The sequence below is a fragment of the Tenrec ecaudatus genome, chromosome 18 (genome assembly GCF_050624435.1).
Source record: "Tenrec ecaudatus isolate mTenEca1 chromosome 18, mTenEca1.hap1, whole genome shotgun sequence".
Lineage (NCBI taxonomy): Eukaryota > Metazoa > Chordata > Mammalia > Afrosoricida > Tenrecidae > Tenrec > Tenrec ecaudatus.
This window is the reverse complement of record NC_134547.1, coordinates 32,969,456-32,989,533: the sequence shown is the minus strand read 5'-3', so window position 1 is coordinate 32,989,533 and position 20,078 is coordinate 32,969,456. Positions and strand designations below refer to the sequence as shown.

General features: G+C 47.4%; 1 long non-coding RNA gene across 1 annotated transcript in view; it reads left to right on the top strand.

Moving 5' to 3' along the window:
* Positions 1–7,122: 7,122 nt before the first annotated feature.
* LOC142432310 (uncharacterized) overlaps positions 7,123–20,078 on the top strand; it is a 62,762-nt gene continuing 49,806 nt past the window's right edge. Inside the window, exon 1 of the long non-coding RNA XR_012780877.1 lies at positions 7,123–7,462. This is a non-coding gene — a long non-coding RNA (uncharacterized LOC142432310). The remainder of the gene's footprint in view (positions 7,463–20,078) is intronic.

The window sequence follows — 20,078 nt, the reverse complement described above, 5'->3', positions numbered from 1 at the left end:
CAAGGTTGTTTCACAGCGTATACAAAAACAGAAATGCTTTAGTGTGGATAAGAGTTGGAAGCCAGTTCTCCCCTCCCCCCCCTCACCTCTCCCTCGCTTCTTCGTCCTCAGAGGAAGCCCTCACCTGAGGTGGGTGAGTCCAATCCCCACAGTTACTTCTAGACCTTTATCGCTTACGCTGAGATCCACAAGCAATCGATGACATGACTTTGGATGTTTACAATATTGACATACATGGATCCAAACCTGACCTTTCACAATACCACATGCTATTTTCCTTCAACATTATGTCCAGAGTTATCCATGTGGATCCATGTATGATAGAGTCCACTCATTAACCATTGGAGAGTGGTCCTTTGTGTGACTACATCTTGATTTATTTCTTAATTCCCTCCAATCCTGGTCCACAAGTTGTTTCTCAATGTTGTCACCATTACAATAATCGTTATCTTGTGCACACATGTGCCCTGGGCATGAATTTCTAGAGCTGTAGAACCACTGTGTCAAAGAGCACCTGCCTTTCTGCAACTTTCCTAGGCATGGTCAGCTACCTGCCACAATGTGCCAATTTATCCTGCTCCCCACACCTATGCCAGCACTTAGGATTGCTAGACTTTTCTTCCCATGAAAATGGCTCCACCATAACTCTCTTAGGTCTCCTCTGTTATGAAAGTAACACTTGTCTGTTAAACTAAAGTAGAACATTACAAACATGCACCATGTAGGACGTGAACTCTCCATGGACGGCCACTCTTAGCAGGTTGGGTGTTAAGGCAACGTAATGTATATTGTTCCAGAGGCTTCCTGCACACACGGCTACCATATCAATAATGAAAATGTGCTGTTTTCCCCCACAGGCTTCTTTGGCTCCATGGTATCCCCTAGAGCAGTTTTAAACGCACAAGCAAACTCACTTCCCTTTTGTTTAGATTCTTCGGTGACTGCCTGCCAACTGTTTACATTGTCTAGTGGAGGGTCTAGTACATAAGAGCTCGCTAAATATTTGCTTAGGGAACGAATGAGTAGATAAATTGATTTTTACATAGATAGCCGCTTCCTTTACATTTCTAACTTTGCATGCTCAGGATTAACACATGCCATCGGCTCCCAAAGGATCCCTGGTGGCACAGTGAGTTAAGCGTGGGGCTGCTGAACAAATGTCAGTGGCTTGAAGCCCCCAGTTGCGCCAGGGGAGAAACGGGGGAGTGTGCTTCCAGACAGTCTCGGAAATGCTAGGGAGCAGTTTGACTTTGTCCTGTGGGCTCCGTAGGAGTCGGAACAGACTCGATGGCAGTGGCAGGTGCTCTGTTACTTGCAAGAGACCAACATTCAGATGGCAGTGCCGAGTATTGGCACAAATGAACTAGTCCCTGTCTCACTCCCAACACCAGTCCTTTCCGAGCACAGGAACCACAGGCCACCACCTCCAACACCTCATCAAAGCGACAGACAGAAACTGATCTAGCCCGCTTGCCGGGAGGCAGGCTGCAGTGAACAATTCCCAAGGTGCATGCCTGTCTTAAAAGAAAAATAGGTGGGAGGGTGGGAAAGGAGGAAAAAAACCAGGAGCTGATACCAAGGGCCCAAGTAGAAAGAAAATGGCTTGAAAAGGATGATGGCAACATACGTACAAATGTACTTGACACAGTGGATGTATGGATTGTTTTAAGAGCTGTAAGGGTCCTCAATAAAATAAAAGAAAAAAATCACAGTGAATATATTCCAGCCATCACAAGCCAACATCATCTAAAATGTCCCGTGTCACTCTTACTAAGCAACTAACCCACTGTTCTCTCTTAAGGACAGGTCATGAGCATTCAATCTGCATAAAGTGATGACTGAGTCTGAAGGGTCTCTGTCCTCCATCCCTGCCAGGGGCGGTGGGACACCCCCAGGCAGTCACAGCTAACTCCGAAGTTCCTTCCCTCAAGCATAGGTCACGCAGTCTGCAGAATACGAGATCCTTCCCTTCTCTGTTGAAGTAGCCACTGCTGGCTACTTTCCTGTATGCATTGCCCATCACCTTGGAAAAGAAGAATCTTTCTTGTACCTGTAACTCAATCAAAGGGAGCAATTTAAGACCAAGAAGGTGGCATTTTTGAGACCCGAGATCCTAGTTCTCCCTGAGCCAGTACAAGGTGTCTCTGTAACCCCAGGTGTGCTCTTTCCCTGCCAGGCTCCATCCCCCCTGGCTTGGAGGCTCCCAGTTGCTGGGTGAGTCAGTTATGACTCTCAAAGTCAGCACGGCCTAAGCTCAACACTTACCCGTCTGGCCAGGGTTCTGGTCGGAGCTATGGGTCAGGGCCTGCCATGGGTCAGGGCCTGCGCCCAGCTTCTCAGGACAGAGTTCCTTTCCGTGACTCCTCAGATACAGACTTCCAGGCGGCAAGGGAAGGCTAGGGTGGGGTGTTTGCAGCATTAGTTGTACTCAGGGACCTCCCCAGCTCGCTTTCATGCAAAAGAGGTTTCAGTCCCCTAGGTGTCAGGGTGGAAAGGGTGCTGAGCAGGCCGGAAGTCAGGCTGGCAGACCTGTGGGCTGGGCACCTGCCAGGGGCAGAGGTCCCACCTCTGCAAGGTCCTGGTGGCCCACCAGGCTCAGCTTCCCCTTGGCCTCAGCTCAGAGACAAGATCCCAGGGGAAACTTTTGAGCCCAGAGAGGGCACTTCTTGGTCTGAAAGGAGCAGGTGTGAATCTGAGGCTGCTGAACAGAGCCTTTTCCAGCAGATGGTTCCCAAGGCAGGAGGCCCCTGGAGGTGAGTCTTCTGTGCTGGGCCTCAACCCTGGGCTGGCTTAGGGAAACTGCCCCGTCCTGCCTGTGACACGGACATGGAAGCACCTGCAGGCAGACCCCTGGAGTGATTTTCTGCATTGCTGCTCTTCACCACGACCAGTCCAGGGCGGGTGACCAGGTCAGCTCATCTGCCTTCAGAGATGATGCTCACATCAGTAAGGAATTCCCAAGAAGCACCAAAGGCAGGCAGGTGGGTTTTCTTCACTATTATTTCTTTTATCCTCCTGACAATGGCATGCCTGAAATCTAGAGTGTGCCCCACGGATGCTAACGATTTCATCCCCTTCTTTCTGTTCCAAAAGGGAGACACACAGGTCTGTCTGCCCACATAGTCAGCTCCATCATGAACCTGCAGCCCAGGGCATGCTGGGAACCCTTCCCAGGGTCCCTGCTCTTTGCTATTTGTGAGCCCACTTTTTCTGCATTACAGCATCGTCACTTCTGTTGGGCAGGGCGTGCATGCTGTGTCCCTGCCCTGTCCCTCCACCTTGCCGCTGGGCAGTAAGTAAGCTCTCCACTTTCCGACGATGCTCGATGGTGGATGACAGGGGGGGTGTAGTCAGTGTGTGAGGGTTAAGGACTCCCATGGTGCACCTCAAATCAGATTCTTCCCCAAGGCTTTTGTTGTTGTTTTGGAAAAGAAAAAAAGGTAATACACTAGATAAGCATCCATGAGAGACTAAAACATTGTGACTTTTGGTACTCGTTTGATATATTGTTATTAGTTCATTTATATAAAACCCATTAGAATGGTGTTTTAATAAGTAGCCTCAGCACTGTGGTTTTCTGGGTGTATTCTAATATAAACCATGCATAATATAATATAAAAAAATCATATATTTTTTAAAACCTGTAGGTCATGGAGTGCTGTCTCCCCACACACTATGTCTCTTGTCATTAATTCCATTTTCTGGGGTTGGTAGACCGGTCTGTGTCTGGGGCACAGTGAGGATGAGAGGCCCACTTCTGCCATCACCCTTACACCCCAGGAAAGGCATTGAAGAGCTTCCACTCAGCTTCTTCATTGCCACAAACTCAAACACTGATACTCAACTCCTCCCTTACCTTTTCCGTTACCACCCTGCTGCAGGCAGCTGCCCTTGGGCCCAGGAGTGCAGACCACCATGTCCAACGTCTCTTGTCGCACACTGAAATGGGAAAGCGTGTGGCCCCAGCACCCTTATCAGTGTGGATGTGCAGCGTTGCGTACACTGCTGCCAGCTGTGAAATAAAGACTGCTGCCGACATCTCCCCGGAACCCTGAGGAGAGAGCTTTCAGAATGGGGCCTGGCTGGCCCTTCCTGTTCCTCAGCTCAGCGATGGCACCACCTTACCTAAATGCCTCTGGCTCAAGGGAAGATTTGATACCTGCCACTCAGATGGAGCAGTGGCAGGATTTCCATGAAGGTGGCCTGCAGTTGAGGTGAGAGACTTGGCCTGAGGCTGGGTATGTAACTGCATGTGGCTTTTTTTACTTAAGCAATGTTTTCTGAGGGGCAGCTAGGTGCTTGGCTATGAAGGGAAAGGTTGGCAGTTCAAAACCACCCACAGGCACCAGATGGTTTGCTTCTGAAAGGTTAGTCTGGAAAATTCCACACACACTGCACACGTGGTTCACCACAAACCAGAAGCAGCTCATCAGCATTGTTTTGGGGGACAGGGAGCAACAGTGCATGGGCCAGTGCCTGCCATGCCCCCTTCCTGGCACGGCCAGCCTGCTCCCCCTCTTCTGACTCCACTTCTCCTCTGGCCAGGCAGTGGTCTGGGCTTGTCATGGAGCCTGTGGTAGGCTGATCAGAGCCGTTGCGGAGGAGGCTGGCAGTTCTCTCGGGGAGACCCTGGTATACCCCCACTCCAGACAGCTGCTGGACCCCAGCCCACACTGCTGTTATAAAAATATCACCCCAGCTCCTTGAGAAGTGCTCAGCCTGACAGCCGGTGAAGCCTGCATCTGAATGTCAGATACGGATTCCAGTTTTCACCAATCTCAAACCTGCACAGATGGCCCCTCACACCAAAAAGTAAAAATAACAAAGCTTGTCATTCCAAGCCTCTCTTTTTCTCTGGGCAGATGTGCTGGCTGCTCGACTGAAGGCACACAGTCTGAGCCCAGCAGCCACCTCTCCTCCTGTGCATTCACACGCTCCGCACCCCTTCTGGCGTGCTGGCGGGCTGCAGCGTAGCAGCTCTGCCTGGGTTCCTGCAGAGGTCTGCACTGTCTGGGTGCCCCAGTGGGGCAGAGGATCCAGAGGGTAGCCAGAGGGAAAGCCTACCAATTCCTCCCACCTGGGACTGCCCACAAGGCCACCCATGAGTTAACTCAGTGGGGTTGAGAGGGGCTGGTGCCAGGCATCAGGTGAGGTGGTCAGTCACCAGTGGGGGCTGTTGTGCCAAGGGCATGTCAAGAGCAGGTGGCGGGGTGGGTGAGACCAAGAGCGGGAGGCTCCCCAAACCCAAACTGGCTCCCAGTGGTCCATGTATTCTCTCCACCATGTTTGCTGAGCGCCCCAATGCCAGCTCTGTATTAGGGATTCAGCATCAGACAGATGCTCCTCTTCCTCCCAGAGAGTCAAGGTCAGCTATGGGGCTGAGTGACCCTAGACTAGATGGCTAGGAGGCCTGGGGAGCAGGTGCCCTGTGCCTCAGCTAAAGACACTATGAGAGATGCTGGTGGGCCAGGTCTACCGCTGCTGAGAATGCGACCAGGAATCCGAAAGTCTCAGCCTCCTCATCTGGTCCCCGCAACGTCAGTACTCGCCCCATCAGTTAAACAAGGTAAAGGCTCTCAGTTGTAAGTGTAACAATTTTAACTAGCAGGAGAAAAAGGGAATGTATAGACTCATATGCCTAAGTGCTGATGGCATACTTGGTTAAGTGCTGAGTTGCAAACCTCAAGGTTGGGAGTTCAAACCCACTAGCCATGCTGCTGGAGATGAGGCTTTTTGCTCCTTTAAAGATTTATAGCCTCAGAAGACCCATATGTGCTCAACAGCCAAAAAAGCCTTGATGATGGTTATGTGACCACTGTCATATCTGGAGGAAAAAAAATAGACTAGGGGTCCTGACCTCAGAAGTCTCGGTATGGGTTTCTCGCAAAGAAGATGCCTCTGCCGGCCCCCACTACCACCCCCTTGCTCTAAGGGTGTCCGCCTGCCACCATGCAGGCCTCAGTGGTCCTGATGTATCCCTTCCGAAACTGAACAGAACACATTTCAGTTCCGAACAGAACACATTTCAGTAAAGGGCGTTTCAGGGGCTACTAGGGAGAGCCTGTTTAGAGGATCCTGCATGGACACTTCCACAGAGCAAGCCTTGGGAAGTGCTCCAGTGGGAGGTGGGGCTTTGGTTCAGATGGTGGGGAAGTGCAGTTCCCAGCAAACTCAACTATTCCACTGGAGCAGCCAGCCAGGCAGGGGCCCCCAGGGCCCTGCGCTTAAGGCTTCCTTCCTGAGGAGGCTCAATTCGCCCACAACCCCACAGGCAAGCACATCGCTGGCCCCGCCCCCACAGAGGAGGAAACCATGATGGTGGGGGGGGGGCGTTCAGCAACGTGCCCAGGTCCCACAGGGGTGCGCGTTTCGGCGCCCCAGACTACACTAAAGAGACACCTATTCATGTCTTCTATTGGATTACGACTCATAGCGACCCCACGCGACCGGGAAGAATTGCCCCATAGGGTTTGTTTAGCTGTAATCTTTGGGGAGCAGCGTGCCAAGTTTTTTCTCCTGAGGGCAACTTTTGGTTGGCAGTCGAGCGTTTCGCCATTGTGTTTAGTCCTTAGCGCACCCACATGAACCCCTTAAGCCACGGGCTGGGGTCAGGGCCAGCGGATCGGCTTTCCGGACTTAAAGTCCGGAATCGCCCTGCCACGTTGGCCTGGGAAGGGTGTGCATTCCTCCCTGGGAATCGGGAAACTCAGCTCGCCCCTCCTCTGGCTCCTCCGCGCTCCTGACCCCCATCGGGGCCTCCCCAGGCCTTGCCAGGCCGGCTGAGAGCTGCACTGGGCAGGGATCCAGGCCACGGTGGACGCCTGCGCCGCCCTTCCTGGTCACGAGGTTCAAGCAGAGGAAGAGGAGGAGGAAGAGGGGAGGAGCAGGAAGAGAGAGAGCGGAAGGAAGTGGACAGGGGGCGACCTGGGTAGAGGTCGGCTCCCGGAAGGGGGGCGCCAGTGCCCTCCGAGCCACCGGTTGCTGGGGCGTTGGCGACCACTCCGTCCCCGGGAAGAGACATCGAGCACTGTGGGCAGGGGTCCCTTAAGAGGGGTCGTCCGGTGGGGGCGAGTTGCATACTAGCCACACCCTGGCGAAAGCAATCACGTTGACGCCTCTGAGACCCCTCTGGAGTCTGGCAGCGCTGGTACCCCCATTGTGCCAAGGAGGACAATGAGTCTTCTTCGAGTGCCCAAGGCCGGGCCCAGCCCCATGGTCAGCGGCAGACGGTCAGTGCAGGGGCCGGACCCTCGTGCGCAGCCGCCATCACCGAGGTCGCATGCGCGCTGGAACCAGGCTGCCCGCGCCCAATCGCGGTCGCGCCATTTTTGCGGCACTTTTAGCCAGGAAGTTCTTAGCGAGTTTCTCGAACGGTTCCAGGCTCCATTTTCTTTCAGCAAGATGGCGGACTAGGCCGAGCGCCACCCCGATCCTCTACAAAAATGAGAGAGCAGTGAAGCAGGTACGCGCGATCGCCCCGGAACCCTGAATCCCCGAGAGTGGGATGGATGGAGAACGAACGCCGCTGGTGAAGTGGGGTCGTGTCCATCTCACGGGGTTATCACATCGTAAAGCAAACCCGTTGATTACCAGTGGGATTGCCTCAGAGTTCTAGCTTTCTCTCGCAGGGCAGCGGATCGCGCGTCAGCCCAAAGCTTGGCCGTTGTGGCGCCTGGATTCCTTCCCCACACGGGGCTTCTCAGTGCTATGGGGTGGTTTCTGACCCTACATGGGGGTTTCCTAGACTAGAAATCTTTACAGGTGGTTTGGAACCACCAGCCCAATGCCTACTCCACAGTGCCACCAGAACGGGTGAACCCACCTGCAGTGCAGGCCCCCTTTGGCTGCCCGTCTAGCAGGCTCGAACCAAAGCGGAGTGATGGAGGCGAAGGCAGCCCTAGCGCTCACAGTGCGCGCGCAGCGGCCAGCCGGCCTCCCGGCTCACAGAACTGAGCTGGCCCCGCCCCTGGCACGCAGGCCCTGCTCCACGTGCGGCTTGTTTACCCACGTGACCCGGCCCCGCCCAGCCCGCCCACTCTCTGGGCCCCGCCCACAGCGCGCGCCCGTGCGCTCCGCCCCGCTCCCGGGCTCCGCCTCGCTCCCCGCCCCGTTGCTGGGCCCCGCCCCTCTTGGCCCCGCCCCTCTAGGCGCGCGGCTGCGCGCAGCTGCTTCGGCAGCGCCGCCCGTGAGGTGCGGAGCGCGGGCTCGCGGTACCCCGGGGCCGTTCGAAAGCCCAGGCACAGGGCCCCCTTTTACCACGGGGACCCGCAAGGAGGCTCACTCCAGGGTCCACACCGCCGGGGGCCGGGCCGAGCTCGGGCCAGGAGCCGGCGCTCCGCGGGTTTTTGCCGCGCGTGGGCGTGGCCGGGAGGGCGCTGGGGGCGGGCCGTGCGCAGGCGCTCCGAGGGCGGGGCCGCTGCGTGACTGGGCCGGAGCTCTCGCTTACCTGCTGGTCCCCGAATCTCTCAATGCGGGTACGCGAGTCGGGGTGCACGAACCATGCTGGGCCTCCTTTTCTCCGGGGACACAATGGATCAAGCCTGCGCGTTCGCCGAGGGACACGTTCACGCCCGTCCTCTGTGGTCTAGGCAGAGCCACCCTTCCCACTGGTCCCTTGTGGGCGCCAAGGTTCGTGTCACCCAGGGCGCCTACCTTAACGCCTTAGGCGTGATTTCCTAGGTTTTGACCTCACCTTTGTGCAGTTAATTCTAATTGTAATGCCGTGCTCGAAAACAGCTGTGTGGACATTAAGCGAACTAGTTTGCCTGACTACAATTAAATCGCCGTCTTTCGACCAGACTACTACCCTGAGCTCCTGGTTGTACTTCCAGATGCCCGTCGCACCCCTCTCCCGCTGGCCCTTTGAGAAAATGTGCCTGGGACGCTCGTGGGTTCTTTCCTCCGAATATGTACCTCCCAGGTCCTCCCCTCAGGGAATTGGCCAGACAGACAGACTCCTCGCTCCCCACTTTCTGAATCTGTCACAATTCCATCAGCTCTCCCCCACCCCAGTTTTTCTGCTACACTTGTCCACCTCATCCCTCACCTCACATGGACTCCTGCAGCACGTCTGGATCCATCTTTGTGCCTCCTGCCTCAGGCTCATGCCCATTCTTCCCTGGCGAGGAGCCTTCACAGGAGCAGATTTCTAATGATTGCATGCACCTGCGTTAAGGACTCAAGCCCAAAGCTTTTCATCTTTTAAAAAAGCCAAGTAGGCAAGGATACCCTAGGGCCCTGCCACTGTTCAACAAAGCGCTTCAAAGTACTGGTCAAGGCTGTCCAGAGCAAATGAGTAATATACAAGGGACGCTTCAAAAAGCTCGTGGGAAAATCACATCACCTCTTAATTCCATTTTCCCACAAACTTTTTGAAGGTCCCTCCCATAGAAGGAATGGAAGCAAAAATAAAATAAGTAAAATTTAAGTTATTGTCAAATGCTCATCAACGTAGAAAAAAGATGCAACACAGGGGTAGTGGGTTGTATGTTGGGCTACTAACCATCAGTTCAGCAGTTTGAACTCACCAGCTACTTCAAAGGGGAAAGATGAGACTTTACAGCCTCAGATACTCACAGGAGCAATTCTACACTGTCTTATAGGGTTGCTAGGAGTCAGAATTGACTGGATGGTTTGTATCAGAGAGTTGAATAGTTTAAGTAAGATCAGAATATAAAGTTTTGATGGATTAATCTGTTTAAGTAATACATTTCTTGAATATTTAATAAAAATAAGATAGGCTAGACAATCTAATAGTATTTAGGATTTTTTCCCCCAGTCATTTTATTGGGGGCTTGTACAACACTTATCACTATATATACATCATGTGTCAAGCACTTTTGTACATTTGTTGCCATCATCCTCAAAACATATGCTTTTTATTTGAGCCCTTGGTATGAGCTCATTAAAAAAATCCTTTTATTAGGGGCTCATACAACTCTTATAATCCATACATACATTAATTCTGTAAAGCACATTTGTACATTCGTTGTCCTCATCATTCTCAAAACATTTGCTCTCCATCCAAGCCCCTGGAATCAGGTCCTCATTTTTTCAAGGATCTTAAGTACTTAAGAATTAACCTAATGTCACACATTGAGTTGTGTCTCTCTCCCCACACAAATATATGTCAACTGTTCCAGGTCATGATTATCTTTCTTTTTCTGTGGTTATCTTTTTTGAAAAATTGTTTTATTAGGAGCTCATACGACTCTTATCACAATCCATACATACATCAGTTGTGTAAAGCACATCTGTACATTGATTGCCCTCATCATTCTCAAAACATTTGCTCTCCACTTAAGCCCCTGGCATCAGGTGTGGTTATCTTTCATCTTGTGGTCTGGTGCAGCTATTTTCCATTTTGTAATGTGTTATCAATCCTTACCCCCATGAAGGAGCCCTGCTGGGTAGGCGTTGAATTGCTAACCATAGAGTAGGCGGTTCGAACGCGCCAGGGGCTCTGTGGGGAACAGCTATTGCTCCCGTAAGTATTCACAGCCCTGGAAATCCAACATAGGATGCTTATGAGTGAGTCAGAATGGACTTGACTGCAGTGGGTTTGTTTGGGGGTTCTTATATGCTAATGAGGCAGGATCTTTGTGATGTGTATCCCGAGTTATCATTACTTAAGTTACACCCTTTTTCAAGCCACACCCTTGTTTGAGCCAACCTTTTTTCCTATAAGAGAGAAAAAGAGAGAACTGGGAAGAGGAGAAAAGGACCTCACTCCCAGGAAGAAAGAAGAGCTGGGAGCTTTTGGACAAACTCTGGGCCCAGGGTCCAGAAAGAGCACATCCAAAGAGTGCACATGCCATTTGGACCCAAGGTCCCTGTGTTGAGAACCTCTTACACCCAATGGAAGACTGATGCCAAGATACATTGAGACCTTGATTGAATGCCAGGCCCAAAGATGTTGAAAAGAAACAAGGACTTTCCTCCCAAGCTGACAGAGAAAACCTGCCCCTAAAGCTGGTGCTTAGAATTAGGACTTCCAGCTTCCTACACTAGCCGAGAGTAAAGTTCCCTTTGTTGAGAAGGCCAAGCTACCTGTGCTTCTGGTGTAGTAGCATCAGATAACTAAGACACCCAACAAAGAATGCTCCATAACTTTACAGAGAAACATCTGTCATTTTTTTGGTTTTGCTTTGTTTAAGATCTGAAGACATGGGTAACATTCTGAAGGCATGGGATAACAACTTTTCAGGAACGTTGGTTCTCCACCAAATGATCACATATTCAATATAATTCCAATATAAATACCAACCTGATGTATTGGAACTTGACAAATGACCGTACCATGTACACAGAAGAATAAAGTCCTGTCTTAGGCTACGGATAAAGGGACAATCTTTAGCTATGGGCTTCAAAACAGATTACAATGGTGTGTAATTAAAATAATGTAGTATTGATGACAGAAATGCACTGATCCGTAAGTGGAGATAGCTTGGAGAATTTGGAAAAATACTCATTTATATATACATATATATAGTTATATTTATACACATACAATATGTATATTGATATATGATAGAGATAGGATCACAAATCATTAGAGAAAGGCTAGATTATTTTGCAAATGACATTGGGAAAATTGATTTTCTATAATGGAGAAGAAAATAAAATTGAATCTCAGCCTCATACCATAGTTACAAACTTCAAATAGATTAAATATTGAAGTATATAGAGTCAATGAATCTGCATGCAGGCCTCCATCCATCTGATGATCTCCGAGGCAGACTGCAGGGCCGTGTGGCAGGTCTGACACTACTAAATGAGACATGGTGATTTTACTAGGAATAAAGGGAGGGAGACAGGCAGGGAAAGGGGTTTTCCCTGATTTCCAGTGCCCAGTCTTAAACCAACAAAGGTAAAGGAACCCATGTGAATCTGAAAGAAACAAGTAACCATATAGGAAAAAGTAACGGGCAAAGGCTTTGGACAGGCTGTCTGTTCAAAGAAGGAACACCAAGCATGGTAAAGGGGTGCCTATGGTAAAGAGGTGCCCCTCCCCATGGGTCCTCAGAGAAGAGCACTAGACAGAATTCACCCGGCCCAGCCAGTAGGTGGCATCTATCTGGCAGGATGAGTGAGGAGCTCCCAAGCTCTGCTGGCAGGTGTGAACAGGTACAGAAAAACTGAATGTATACATAGCTTTGCGCCTTGCCTTGTGCACCACATTGCTTCTCTCTGGACCTGGAATTCTGGATTCAGCAGTTCTACCTGCAAACCCACAAGGAAATGAACTCATCTCAGTGAGGTTGATGACAGGAGGCATAGATTCGCCCTGGAGGGAGCTGGACAGTTAGCATTTGGCAAAGAAAGACAATGACCAGGGTTTCATGGAGGACTGGGACTGCCAAGAGCTTGCCTCTGAGGAGGGTGGGAAGCTTGAAGACTGAAAGCAGAGAGCAAGAAGACAAAATGACTTTCACTCACCTTCCTAGAAGTGAGTCAAAGCCAGAGATTGCCTGAGTGTAATATATCTCTGATACCCCCACTCTTCCCCCTCTCCTGCATCTAGACCTGGCCAAGGAGGAAGAAAGTGGAGATGTCTTGAGGTTATCTATAAATGATTAACTACTAGTGGGAATGGCTGAAAGTTGGACCCACCAAGTGGCCCATGAAGGAAAGGCCTGCCAGTCTGCTTTGGATTACCCATTACAGTCAAGCATACCTCATAGAGTTGAGTTCTGATGGAGCTCAGTTCTACACAGGAGGGGTCACCAGGAGTCAATCAAGTTGGCGGCAGTGGGCATGGTTTGAGTTCTCCTTCTCGCTGAATGTTAATCCATTGTAAGCAATTTAATCCCTTATTTATCTGTTGACCTGATGGTGAACATTTTTTAAATCCAGTTTGAATCTACTGAAAAAGAAACACACAGGTGAGAAGGTACCCCATAGTCTCATCACTGGTCTTCCAAGCCTCCATGTCATAGTCTCTTGTGCATCTGGTCTCAGTAGCATCAGACACATCTTTAACATGCTCTTCCCATGGCCCTTGGCTTCCTCTCTCTGTCTTGGATGGCTCTTCCTACACTGAGGAATGGCTGTGGTTGAGATGTGGTTGTCTTTTAGTGTACCATACCCCCATGGAAAATGGCGGGCGTGGTTTTAAGCCACACTCCCACAGTAAATCTAAAAGGTGCCGCCAAGGAAACTAAGGTTCTGGCTTGGTTCACATCTCTACTAAAGTAGATTGTAAAGATGCCCCCAAGTAAAAGCTTGTGACTTGATTCAGACCCTCTACCAAAGTCAGGTCTTAATCCCACCATAATCCTCCCCATTAGTATTAGTAGAGTACCCTCCAAAAGAGGAGTCTAGTCGCAGGCATAGAGAGTCCAGAATTATATCACATAATGGATTATGGCTAGAAGGGCCATATTAATTGACCACAACTCAGTGGCATAATACAATTTTGGGCCCTTGTGACTGAGTTATTTCTGACAACATAATGTTTCCATGTTTATCTGTGTTGTAGCATTTGGATTTCATTTCTTTTTATTACTAACTAGTATTCCATCACCTACTCTACAATTAAGAGCAAGTTCAGAGTCTATTCTGACACTGGCTTAGATCTGTTCTTTCTTTCCTGCTTTTTCAATGGCCTTTGCCTTTTTTCATGAAAATGGCCCTGCTGTCGTGTCACAGCTCAGCCGGTCTTCTGTCAGCAGTGCTCAGTGCATCGAATCTCTTCATGAAATGTTCTCAACATTCAGGTGGGATGAGAATGGTGGGTGCTGACTAGTTCTTTTTGGTACAGTGACTCTGAAATCTTTCCATCTTCTTTTGATATTTTCCATATTCTGCCATTAGAATCTTTACTATTGAGACTCAAGGTTTGATTTTTTTCCCTGGGGTTCCTTTAGTTTAAGATAGGCTGAGTGTGTTCATCCCTTTTGTTTGTCTAATTCTAGGTCTTTGCACATTCATTAGAATTTTTTGCTCTGTATTCTTGAGCTGCCCCTCGACATTTTCTCTTCAGCCCTTTGATGTCATCATTTCTTCCACTTGCTTTAGCTGGCTCTATGATTAAGAACAAGTTTCAGAGTGTCTTCTGACATCCACTTAGAGATTTTCTTTCCTATCTTTTCTTTTATAAAAAAATAATTTTATTGAGGCTCATACAACTCTTATCACAATCCATACATACATCAGTTGAGTAAAGCTCCCTTATACATTCGTTGCCCTCATCATTCTCAAAATTCGCCTTCCACTTGGGTTCCTGGAATCAGTTCATTTTCCTTCCCCCCCTCCCCGTTCCCCCCTCCATCATGAACCCTTAATATCTTTCCTATCTTTTCAATGACCTTTCACTTTCTTCATGCATGATGTTATTGATGTCCTCCCACAGCTCATCAGGTCTCTGTCGTTAGTGCTCAATGTGTGCACTAGCATTGACTTCTCCCTTCATCTGTCGATGGACATTTAGACTGTGTTCCACCTTTGGGCTATTGTGAATAGTGCTGCAGTTAACTCTGGTATTTAAATGATTGTTTATGCTCCTGCTTTCAAACCTTTTGAATATATCATAGGTGTAAAATTGCTGAGTCAAAAGGTATGTTTAACTTTTTGAGGTTTAACTGCCCAACTCTCTTCCACTGTAGTGTCCCACCAGCGCAAAGCACAATTTCCATTTTATTGTGCCACCACCACAATTGATCAGTGTGGCTATTTCTCCACATTTTTGCCAACACCTGTTGTTTTCTCTTATTACTTGTGGCAGTTACATAATTTCATGTCAACTTGAAGATATATGAAAGTGTAGGAGTAGAGTTTAGCCTGTCAATCAGCCTGATGACTCTTTGTGGGTGTGGCCTTCTCATAAGGAAGGTCCTGGGAACCTCCCCTTCTCGCTCTGTGTTCCTGCTGGCACGCTACTCTGACACCTGCCAGAGCCCCCTGATGCTTCTACCACTGTTGGATCCACAAGACTTTGTACCCACCCGTCTGTGATCTTCCTGCATTTTTAATCATTGCATGTGGCTGCATGAGTCTGAAGAGGGACTTTATTGGGCTTATGGACTCAGATGTTTTCTTGATTATTTCCTGATATAAAGCTCTTTCTTACACAGGTGAGTGTCATCACTGAAAGTTTCTTTAGTCAACCTGGCCTAATACATTACTATTATTTTAATCATAGACACCTTAATGGGTAAGAAGTCTTAGCTGCACCAGAAATGCCACAAGTGGATGTCTTTAACCAACAGAAAATTATCTTCTCCCATCAGTGTAGGAGGCCAGAGTCTGAATTTTGAGTACAACCCATAGGTGAAGGCTTTCTTTCGCTTGAGTCTGGAAGGTAGTCTTTACCTCTGTGATCTGACTATGCTTCCTAGTTACTTGGCATCAATCTTACCCATCTCTATTTCCCTCTTTTAGGCCTCACAGGAGACTGACTTCAAACCCATCCTATACTAGCCTTGACTTAGTAACATAAAGAAGCCAGCCTTTCCAGTCTAGCCCACCAGAGCAAAACCACTGCTATCCAGTTGATTCATGAGGGTTTCTGACACTAAATCTCCCTCTCTCTCTTTCTTTTAAAAATATCTCATCATTTAATATCCCTTTTTGACCCATTTTAAAGGGGTTTCATTTTTTTTAAGTAAAGGAGAAATAAACATGTGGATGAAGCCCCTGGTAAGTCTCTTCTGACCATGGACCAGGAATGTGAATAACCCCGCTATCATGCAGAACGCACTGGAAAGTTGATTGTTACAGATGCAATGAGGTGAAAATTTAGCACCCTATCATTTGACCTCCCTTATGATCCATTTAAATTTGTTCTAGATTTTAATGTTTTCTGCTTTTCTTTATTGAGGTTTTTTAATCTGTTTTACTTTGTTATTCTTGCTAGTTTTATTTGTTTGCTCTTTTTTGATGTTTTTCTGTATACTGGAGTCCAGGTTAGGTAAATCTATAGACACAGTTACTGGACTCATGGTTCCTTGGGAGTATGACAGGGGAGGTTGGGGGGTAATGGGGAGCCAGTAACAATAAGTACAAGAATGAGGAAAATGTTCAAAAACTGATTGTGGAGATGGTCGTACAACTGTTTTTGCTGTGATTGAACTGTTGAATTCTGACACTTAATCTTCATGGTAGCACACAGCCTTATCTTTGGAATTTCTGTTTTGATAGTCATTTCTCGTTCTCTGCTTAACTTTTTATTGAGCGAAGGCTTACAGTATGGTTCAGTTTTACATTAAACAGTTCATACACGATGATAATGATGATACTATAAATAGACTTGCCTTAAGCTCCATAGGTATCTACTAGAACAAAATGATAAAACTAGCTCCAAGTGAAACCATAGTCATATGCGTGGATTTTGAGCTCTTGCTTTATCATAACCCTAATATACGAACAATTCATTAAAAAAATCATTTTATTGGGGGCTCATACAACTCTTACCACAATCCATACATACATCAATTGTATAAAGCACATTTGTACATTTGTTACCCTCATCATTTTCAAAACCCATAACAAAAGAATCCATTGATTAGGTCATTAAAAAACTCCCAACAAAAAAAACGTTTGGGCCCAGACAGATTCACTGTCTGGAATTCTACAAACATTCAGAGAAGAACTGGGACCAATTCTACTCAAGCTATCCAAGAGTATAGAAAAAGTTAGGATACGCCTAAATTTGTCATAAAAAGCGATACCCAAACCAAGCAAAGGCATTTCTAAAAAGGAAATTGTGCACTAATATCCCTCATGACAATGTCCCCCTGCTATTCATAATGTTTTCAGTGGCTAATCCCGCAGAAGTGGACAGCCTATACCTTTTTTGTAGTCTGTTCTCAGTCTGGAAGCTCCTCTGAAACCGGTTCACCTGGAGTGATCCTGCTGGTATTTGAAATAATAGTTTCCAGCATAATAGCAACCTGCAAGCCACCATATAAGACAAATTGACATACAAGTGGTGGGGAAAAATGAAGTCAAGGGTTTGTTCTTAATTGGATCGACACTCATGAAAGCAGCAGGAGTCAGCAGTGTATTGCATTGGACCTCTTTAAACTTGCAAAGCACCGGTGTCACTTTGAGGACTAAGGTGCACCTGACCCAGTCATGGTACTTTCAGTTGCCTCAAATGTGTGTGGAAGTTGGGCCAAGAGGGAGGAAGACTGCAGAAGAGTCGATGTGTTTGAATTAATGGTGTTGGTAAAGAATATAGAAAGTTCTGGTGATTGCCAGAGGAACAGATAGACCAGTCGTGGAGAAGTGTGGTCAGATGCTCCTTGGAAGCATGTGTTTTGGATGTATTATCAGGAAAGACCAGTCCCTGGAAAAGGACATCATCTTGGTAAAGTGGAGGGTCCATTAAGAAGACAACCCTCAGTAGATTGACACGATGACCGGTAACAATGAGCTCAAACTTAACGATTGTGTGGTTGGCACAGGACTGAACAGTGTTTCGTTCTGTTTTCCATAGGGTCACTGTGAGTTATGAACATAGTAAATTCTCAGCAAAATCCAACTAACTATATAAAGCATTACGATCAAGTGGGATTCCTATCAAGGCAGCAAGGACTACTCAGCATTAGAAAAACTATCCCTGTAATACATCATATACATAAAGGGAGGAAAGAATCACATGATCATACCAATCAATGCAGAAAAAGCACTTCATAGAACGCAACATCCATTCCAAATTAAACAAAAACCCAACACAACCAAATAGGGATAGAAGGGGAGCTTCTCCACAGACAGTCTCATCTTTCTCCCATTGAATGGAATATGAGTTTGAACTGCTGATCTTGTGGTTAGCAGCCCAGTGCCTCACCCATAGAGTTCCTGAAGCCATTTCCAAATGGTATTATAACCACAGACATATGGAGACGGCCTGGTGGCACAGTGGTTCCTTGATGGACTGCTCACCGCAAAGTCAGCAGTTCAAAACCACTGCGCTCCGTGTGAGAAAGATGTGGCTCTCTACTGCCATAACCACAGACATAAAGGTTGGGATTGACAACACACACACATTTTTGGGAGAGGCACAATTGAATCCATAATAGAAATGAACGATATCTCATTGTGACTTGGATTTGTTTTCCCAGTGAATAATGGTGTTGAGCATTTTTTCAGGTGCTTATCGATCATTTCTATTTTTTATTGTATAAAACCCATTGATGACCTTTGCCCATATTTTGATTGGTTTGCTTGTCTTGTTGATGTTAAATTGTAAGTGTTTTTTTGTATATTCTGTATGTTAGACCTGTACCTGAGAATATGATTTTCAGACGTTTTCCCAATCTCCTGGTAAATTGTCTTCTGCTGCTTCTGACATGGCTCATATTAAACCCAATGATGGCAAACTGACTAAACCCCCTCTCAAGAGTTCCACATTTTTTACAATCACAATTAGCCCTGTTAACAATCACTTAACAACTAGATCATATAATCCTATCAGCATCTTCTCCCAACTACTCTTACTCAGACTCAATAGGAAAAAGTGGTTTGGGGAGAGTTAGAAATGCTAACTAGCTAGAAGAACCAGTCGGCAGCCTGAAATGCCCTTCATTACTTAATATGGTCTTTGTAGCCATACTCCTCCATTTTGTGATGTAAATCTTCACCTCTGGCTGCAGTGTCCTTTCGGAGTGAGTTATCAGGCACGTGAGGCAGGATTAAAATGTGATATGTCTGTAGTCCCTATTTACTAGAGTGGGGTGTGGTCTGTAGGTTAGCCATTGTCTTTGATATCTGTGTTAAAATAAGAACGTCTGGTTTTAAGCTGTTTCCTTAATAGGCAAACTGCTTAACTGAGAAAACCCAGAGGCATGGGTCATAGAACTGGCTGAGGCAGATATGGCCCTCTAAAAGAGGCAAAAGTGATCTCTACCAAGCCATCTTGACACGAATCCTGTTATGCTCCCTGGGCTGGCCAAGCAAAGAGATCCCCTGTCACGTGTGGACATTTTTCATCTCCGTAGCTGTGTTGAGCCTCTTTATAAAACTCACTCTTTTGCTCTGGATCCTGCATCTAGGTTGTCTCTGCCTGACCTCTCTGGTCCTGGGGACTTGAGCTATCGGTTTATCACGTGACTTGATTCCACAGCTTGTGTAGCCTTGTAAATCAATAGCTCAAGTTTGTGTGAATGAGAATTTCCCAGAAAGGCATCTGAACTATGGATTTGGTACGTGCCAGACTCCATAAGTACATGAACCATTTCCTTAATGGTCCATGAGTTCTGGAGACATTGCAGCAAATTGTGGACCCCTGAAATGTGAAGGAGAAAACTGAAGGGAGGAGTGTTAGTTGATATTGGGGATTATGGAGTGATATGACACTTTGGAAAAGTCAAGATTTCTGACAACTTTAACCTCCACCTCCTAGCAACCAGCCATGGGCTGATCCTTTTATAAGAGATTGTTTTTGCGGATCCCAAGTTCAATAGCGATAGTATCCAGGGTAATTCTGTCTTTTTCCACCGGTTTCTGGCCATTAGCTACAGTTCCTACATACAGCAAGGTTGAGTATCTTATCTTCCCTCTGTTGGTTCATTTTGGAGGTCTTCCTAATTTTCAATAAGACGGAATCTCTCTGAAAGCCATGCTTCTATGTGGGGCACCGTCCCAGTAAACTTGGGCAGAGCTTTACTGATCTGGGTAATGTTCACTTGGATTTTAGTAAACACTTCATATTAGCCCTGACCTCAAAATAGTTTTCCCCACCCCCATAGTTCACCTCCCCCCGCAACCCCTTTGTGTGTGTGTGTGTGTGTGTGAAGGTACTCTAATGAGACTGACAAGTACAGCACTGAGAGAACTTGTCTGTAGACATCCACTGTTCAAATACCTTTTGTTTGGAATAAACCCTTGCATGTATAAATTGGAACCTAGTAACAATAGTTTTAACTCTTTATTGTGAAGTAGAGGAAGGTTTACAGAGCAGATAGTTTTAAATTAAACGATTCATATGAATTTTGTTTCAGCTCATCCACTGCAACCCCTGAATGTCCCACTACTTTTCCTATGTCATCCCTGTGTTTCCTGGTTCCATTCTCCTTCTGACCCAGTCTGCTGAATGTTGTTCTTGGGTGAATGCTGCCCTTTGGGTCTTACTTGGT